Source organism: Palaemon carinicauda, chromosome 22, assembly GCF_036898095.1.
Source record: "Palaemon carinicauda isolate YSFRI2023 chromosome 22, ASM3689809v2, whole genome shotgun sequence".
Taxonomy (NCBI): Eukaryota; Metazoa; Arthropoda; class Malacostraca; order Decapoda; family Palaemonidae; genus Palaemon; species Palaemon carinicauda.
The window spans coordinates 95,573,924-95,581,423 of NC_090746.1; positions in this window are offsets into that span (position 1 = coordinate 95,573,924).

Sequence of the window (7,500 nt, forward strand, 5' to 3'; positions counted from 1 at the left end):
ATGTCTCCTAAGTAGACAATTTTGTATCCCATAGCAAATTAGATACGAGAAAGATTGCAAAGTACATGTGAACTCTGGTACTGGAGTGATATTGGCAAAGTCTAGAGAGAATAAGCAGATCTTGGATAAAGGGACATAGAAAACGGGAACCGCGGGCTGCACCACCATAGATAAAAAATCCAGTGTTTAAACTTGAACATATAGCTATTACCTTGGATGCTTCTGGTTTTTACCTTATATTACCCTAAAACCTTTCCAACTTCAAAATTTGAAGTTAGTTAAACCAAAATTTCTTAAATCTATCATTACCTTAAAAATTACATTGAAACCATGCAAATTACCTGAAACTAAGGTAAGTACCTTTAAAGTTTAAACCTTGGCTATGACACCCATAATGGCAAAGTACTGGGATTTACGGGCGATTCAAGTATCTTATCAATAATTTTTTACACATCCTGCTATCTACCTTTCTTCACCTGTTATGTAACCAATCTCTCCTGTTATTTGACCATTATATATGTATATGTGTATGCATATATATATATGTACAACAACAGCAACAACCACAACAACGACAATAACAATAATTGCAACCGTTTTTAGTCTATTGCATGGCAAAGGCCTCAGACATGTCAGTTCATGCCTAGGGTTTGGCCAACATATATATATATATATATATATATATATATATATATATATATATATATATATATATATATATACATACATACATAGTAATACCGTGAGATACGAGTGTCCCAATATACGAGAAATTTGAGATATAAGGAAAGTTTCGAGCAAATTTTTGTCCCGAGATACGAGACAAATTTGAGATACGAGGTTACGAGACGGTTCTCTATGCTGCCGCTAGGTGGCCGATTGTTCGAGAGGATGCTCACGAGGACAGCATCGCTCGCTCTTTCCTGTCGTATCTCAGTCGCGTAAAGTTTTCTCCGAGCATCGGCCGTAGTGTCTGCATTTTTTACGTGTGTGTACAGTAAGCTAATTTCACTTAAGTTAAATTTAAAATTTAAGTTACGTTACGTAGTTTTACAAAAGTGTAGCGTACCGAATGTGTTGCTGTCAAGTTTCTCTCCTCCCCTTCTCTTCCCCTCGTCCTTCGCATACACCACCATAAGCCGCTAACGGCTGTTTCGAAGGTAAGAACTCCATAATAATGTCACATTTTATTGCAGATCATAACCAGTATATAGGTATTTGTTATTTTGTGAGCGTAGGTTGTGAATTAGAACAATTAAAAACAATTTTTTCCACTGCAATATACTGATCTTAGGTGTTTTTTCAGAGGGCGGGAACGGATTAATTCTTTAGTTATTTTATAAGGGAAACATTGATCGGAGATACGAGCGAATTGACATACAAGCTCGGGTCCCTGAATGCATTAAGCTCGTATCTCAAGGTATTAATCTCTCTCTCTCTCTCTCTCTCTCTCTCTCTCTCTCTCTCCCTCTCTCAATATATATATATATATATATATATATATATATATATATATATATATATATATACATACATATATTAAACCATTGACTCTCATATACAGTATAGGTGAATTTGTATTCCTTTAACAATAATTTTCTCTCACTTTGCTTCATCGTCTTCCAGCACTACAGTGATATAAGAACGTTTTATTCCGTTGATAGTTTTGATTAGGGACGCTTTAACAAAAAGAAAAGATCAGTTTTTTTTCTGATAGAATTCTGATATGATAGTCATCATAATCTAAGCGTTTTCTCAACTCATAAAACACCTACTACAAGGCTATTCAGGTTTATGATATTATGATTTAAAGGTTTATGAGCATCAAATATCCCAAGGCAACTTAAATCTACACAGACAAGAGAAGGAAATTACTCACCAAGTGTACTTCTCTCTGCAGATCCAAAAGCTTTCTCGTGGACATGGATTTGTCGCTCCACAGTTTTTGAGCGATCGGTTGCTGGTCTGTGCGAGACGTGTGCAATGTGATGTCGTCAATTTTCTTTGAGATTCTTAAGGTTGCATACTTAGTGGAAGCTTGAAAGAGCATGAAGACTGCCGAAGAGGCCAACACATATACGATATTGATATAACTCACGATAATGGTATTAAAATCAACTGAGTAAAGAAAAAAAGCTAATAATGTGAATACTATCTGTATAAAATGAAAAATAAGAATCGGGTTTACAATCCATTTGGCTCTGAAGGCGAATGCGTATGTTTTGCCCGATATTCCCACGAGACTACTGTAGAATTGGACCAAGTGCTTATTGTAAACAGTTAAAAGTATGTTGTTCACTGCGTTCATGGAGACGAGAGCTACAGAAGAAACGAGCAAAGCAGTATCCCCTACATCTGTTGTGTTAATATGAATTGTTAGCGTAATCGCTAGAGAGCAAACAACAATAATAAGCAAGAGTTTATTAAAAATGTTCAATAAGAAATAGGGTATGGAAAACACAAGAGACCCATCTGGCTTCCAGGTGTAGTGAAAGACACCGAGAAAACGGAGGAAGAAGAGGAGAAAATAGACCAATTCAAGACATTCGGCTTCCATGTCGCTTTTCTGGAGAACCATAATCTTTTTAAACACAGACGATTGAGAAAATAGATTAAAATCTTTAGAATTGTGTGAAGAAATTCTTAGAAAAACTCTGCAATTACAATTCGGATTTTGACTCAGAATGAGTCACAGAAAATTGCCCCCAAAAACACACTTTGGATTGTGGGATAAATCCCCAGGAAAAAGTTTAAAGAATAAATTTCGAGACGCAAGGATTACCCGCCTCTGCTGACACCTACCAAAACTATGGGCTTCTGGAAGGGCCAAAGTCTACCCCTCCCTTGAGGTCGATAGAGTTTCAATAAGTCTAATTTGTATGCACATCATCAAGATGAAAGGGTGTTGAGTAATAACGACTCTCTTCGTTGAATTTCATTAGCATGAATAAATAAACCCAATCACCTGGTAAACAAAGTGCCTCGTGTTATGGCGGTGACCGACACTGTTCAATATCTTATTCCGGCCTTGATCAGTTAATGTTTGAACTTCTATTTTATGTTCTCAGGTATTGATCAATTATCGTATATATGTATATACAGTATATACATACATATATGCACACACACACACATATATATATATATATATATATGTATATATATATATATATATATATATATACAGTATATAAAAATACTGGTAAATACTCACACACACATGAAAAATATACATATATATATATATATATATATATATATATATATATACCGGTAAATACTTACACAATTACATATATATATATATATACATATATATGTATATATATATATATATATATATATATATATATACAGTATATAAATACCGGTAAATACTTACACACACACACACACATATATATATATATATATATATATATATATATCTATATATATATATATATATATATATATATATAAGTAAAGTACATTTTATAGATTTATATAGATACACAGCTCTCTCTCTCTCTCTCTCTCTCTCTCTCTCTCTCTCTCTCTCTCTCTCTCTCAATATATATATATATATATACTGTATATATATATATATATATATATATATATATATATATATATATATATATATATATATATGATCTAAAGTTTTCTGAGAAATAATACATGGTGAATTAAATTGCAAGAGTGACTATTCTCTTATCATTAGGAACTTGGAATTTCCAAAACAATAAATATTCTAATCCTCCTTCTGGACGGAAGGAGTTAAGCAATATTCTTTAGTGTTTTTTCAAAACATTATTAAGAGTTTTGTTACAAATTCTTTATGGTGTATGGAATTACTATATACGAAATCCAGTTTTGTTTTGATATTTGAAGGAAATTATGATATGTTTGTTCCTTATTCTGGTTTTGTAATCAGTGCGTGAGACTACTAATTAAAATGATGAAAATTATGATAGTCAATATATGATCAAAATGCTATGCAAGATTATGAATGATAAAAAGGCAGATGAAAAGTTAGTAGCCATTATGAATCGGTAGAAACAAAAAGATAATTTTTTTTTTTCGGAAACTTGGTTTTACTTGTTCATAAAAAATGGAATGAATTGCTATAAAGAATTTCTTTCTGTTACTTGTAACATGGTGCTATATACGGTGCTAATTTGTTCAGTACAAAAACCGTTCATTTATGGAACTATATTCGATTGCAGGCTATCGCTCACAGATTCACTCGGCCATCAATGGATACCGTCATCTGGCAACCTCAACAGCACGTTAAGGGATCACCATAGGCCATAAGGGCATATAAAGGCTGTGACTAGAATTTTTGGTTACATTTGATTTATAGAATTCAGGGAGGTAGAGGGAGAACCACTCCCTCAGTTTGTAATATTATGTAAAGTTTAGAAGACGTTGGACAGCAAATAAGGTAGAAAAAAAGTGGGAATGGAATTAGAGGAGAAGACTGAAAAGTGGGTGCAGTTAGGAGGGGCCGAAAAACCAACGTAGAACGCTTTAGTAATTAGCATATTGTTCCTTGTGAAATGTATTACAGTAAGACCTCATACAGTTTTGGTCAGGGTCAACTTTAATGCTTCCTACCAGCATGTTAAGTGGCCTAGACATTGAGGTATAACGAATGCCTAGATGTTTCATAAAATAAATTTATATTGGTTAAGCGAAGATTACGTTCTTCAATCTCTTGATTATAAATTCGACATTGTTTTCTCTGCTTTAAGAAGAAAGACATTGATTTTTGGTGTCAAAATTCAATTTAACAAAGAGAACAGCCCTGGGGAAGATATCGAATCCATATATATTTCTATCAAATCAATTAAGGATCAAAAGGAAATAAGAATGGATATTAAATTTCTTGAACACGTGTATTTTTGATACCTCTCTTTCCGTTCCCTTGGAGTATTCCATTACAGCTTTAAGCTAATGGAATCCCCTTATTCTCCATACCTTTTAACATCGTTAACATTGGCGAAGGGAATTATATCCAGCCTATCTTCATTTAATATCATTATTGTTATTATTACTTGCTAAGCTACAACCTTAGTTGGAAAAACAGGATGCTATAAGCCCAGGGGCTCCAACTGAAAAAATAGCTCAGTGAGGAAAGGAAAAAGGAAAATAAAATATTTTACGAAGAGTAACAACAATAAATATCTCCTATATAAACAATAAAAACTTTAATAAAATAAGAGGAAGAGAATAAGATAGGAGAGTGTGCTCGAGTGTACCCTCAAGCAAGAGAACTATAACCTAAGACAGTGGAGGACCATGGTACAGAGGCTGTGGCACTATCCAAGACTAGAGAACAATGGTTTGATTTTGGAGTGTCCTTCTCCTAGAAGAGCTGCTTACCATAGCTAGAGTCTCTTCTACCCATACCAAGAGGAAAGTGGCCACTGATCTCTAGCATAGTATTGCCCAGTACTATGGCTAGTAATCTTAACTAGTACAACTAATCTCAACATAAAAAAGTATGTAGCAAATATTATGTCTCAATACTACACTGTATTCTAGAAGTTTTATTTAAGCTGTTAAAAAGTTGTGGAATACTCTCCCTAATCAGGTAGTTGAATCGGTGGAACTTCAAAAGTTCAATCTTGCAGCGAATGTTTTTATGTCAACAGGCTGACACAAGTCTCTTTTTACAGATGGCGTATGAAGGATCTATTTAAATGTCTTTACTGTTCTCAAAATATTCTAATAACTCATTACTTCTCTTTTAGTTTATTTATTACCTTATTTCCTTTCTTCGCTAGACTATTTTTCCCTGTTGGAGCCCTTGGGCTCATAGCATCCTACTTTTCCAAGTATGGTTGTAGCTAAGATAATAATAATAATAATAAATAATAATAATAATAATAATAATAATAATAATAATAATAATAATAATAATAGCATTACTACTACTACTACTACTACTACTACTACTACTACTACTACTCCTAATAATAATAATAATAATAATAACAGAATACATTGGGAAAATGAAAGATATGTAAATTCAAGGATTTACAAGAGACATACTTTTGACCGTGAATTTCTTACACGCTTAATCATAAGAGTTTTCCATAAGCTGTAGAGACAATACAGTTACTGAGAAATTCAGGCTGGCAGGCATCAAACAATTCCCGAGGTGGCACTCTTCAGTTGTTCTTGAATACACGAAAGGTTGTTTGATATAGAAGTCAGTAGATATTTAAAGGACGAAGTTACATACACGAGAAAATGAAAAAAGTATTATATATATGTACATATATATATATATATATATATATATATATATATATATATATATATATATGTGTGTGTGTGTGTGTATATATATGTATATATATAAATATATATATATATATATATATATATATATATATATATATATATATGTGTGTGTGTGTGTGTGTAAATATATGTATATATATAAATATATATATATATATATATATATATATATATATATATATATATAATGTGATATAATACTGTAAATAAAAATCTCCTTATTTTAGTTGTGGTCGATGGCTATAGTAGTAGTTTTAATGTATTCTTGACCTCAAATAGCCCCAGTTACGTTTTTAAAAGTGTTTGGTTACTTTAAAAAAAGTTTGTAGTCAGATATATAAAGATTATTTATTTCAAAAGAGTGCAATAAGTTATATATTTATTTATATTCGTAATGTTGTCTTAGTATAGATCCCTTACATTTAACAGGAGCGAATAAAGAGTGGAATCGTCTACTTTAGATTAAGGAATCTATATTCTTAAAACAGTTTTTTGACAAATACTTTATAAGTCAATAGACAATTTAAATGTTAAAGAATGATTTAAGGTCTCCTAGAACTTCATGATAGGAAACTGTGTAGACTACAAGCATCATTGATTGCTCAATCCTTTTCTTTTTCTTTTGTTCTTCAAAGATGTTATCATGTGTTCAATTTTGGGAAACTTTGCCATTAATTGTGGATAAATCATGGAATTTTGACTACTATGATCATGTGATAAGGCACACTTTATAGAGGAGTGATGTCTATAATTGTGCTTATGGTTACCTAACAACGTATTGGCTGCAGAAAGGAATATATTTTGGTTAAGTTTGGTGTTTCTAATTCTATGGATGAGTTATAATTCTTTATTTTTAGAATATTGGAATCTGCTCTATATATTTTCGTAATGCACAATATCTGTATTTTACACAAAATGACCGCAACTTAGAGTCTAAAAATTAAAAGTATAATAGTATTATTGGAATTATGAATTTTTGATGCATTAATAAAAAAAAAAAACCTACCATGCAAATATGTTCAAGTAATCCCACACTTCAAATTTGAATAGAATCTGAGTGTTTCTACTTCTTATCAAAAGATGGCAGTACGCATTCCTTGTTCCATCATATGAATGATTCTATCCAATTGGAAAAGGGTGATAGATTGATACTTATGTAGAAATGTGTGTGACAGGTATAGATTATATTCAGTTCAATTAAGTAGG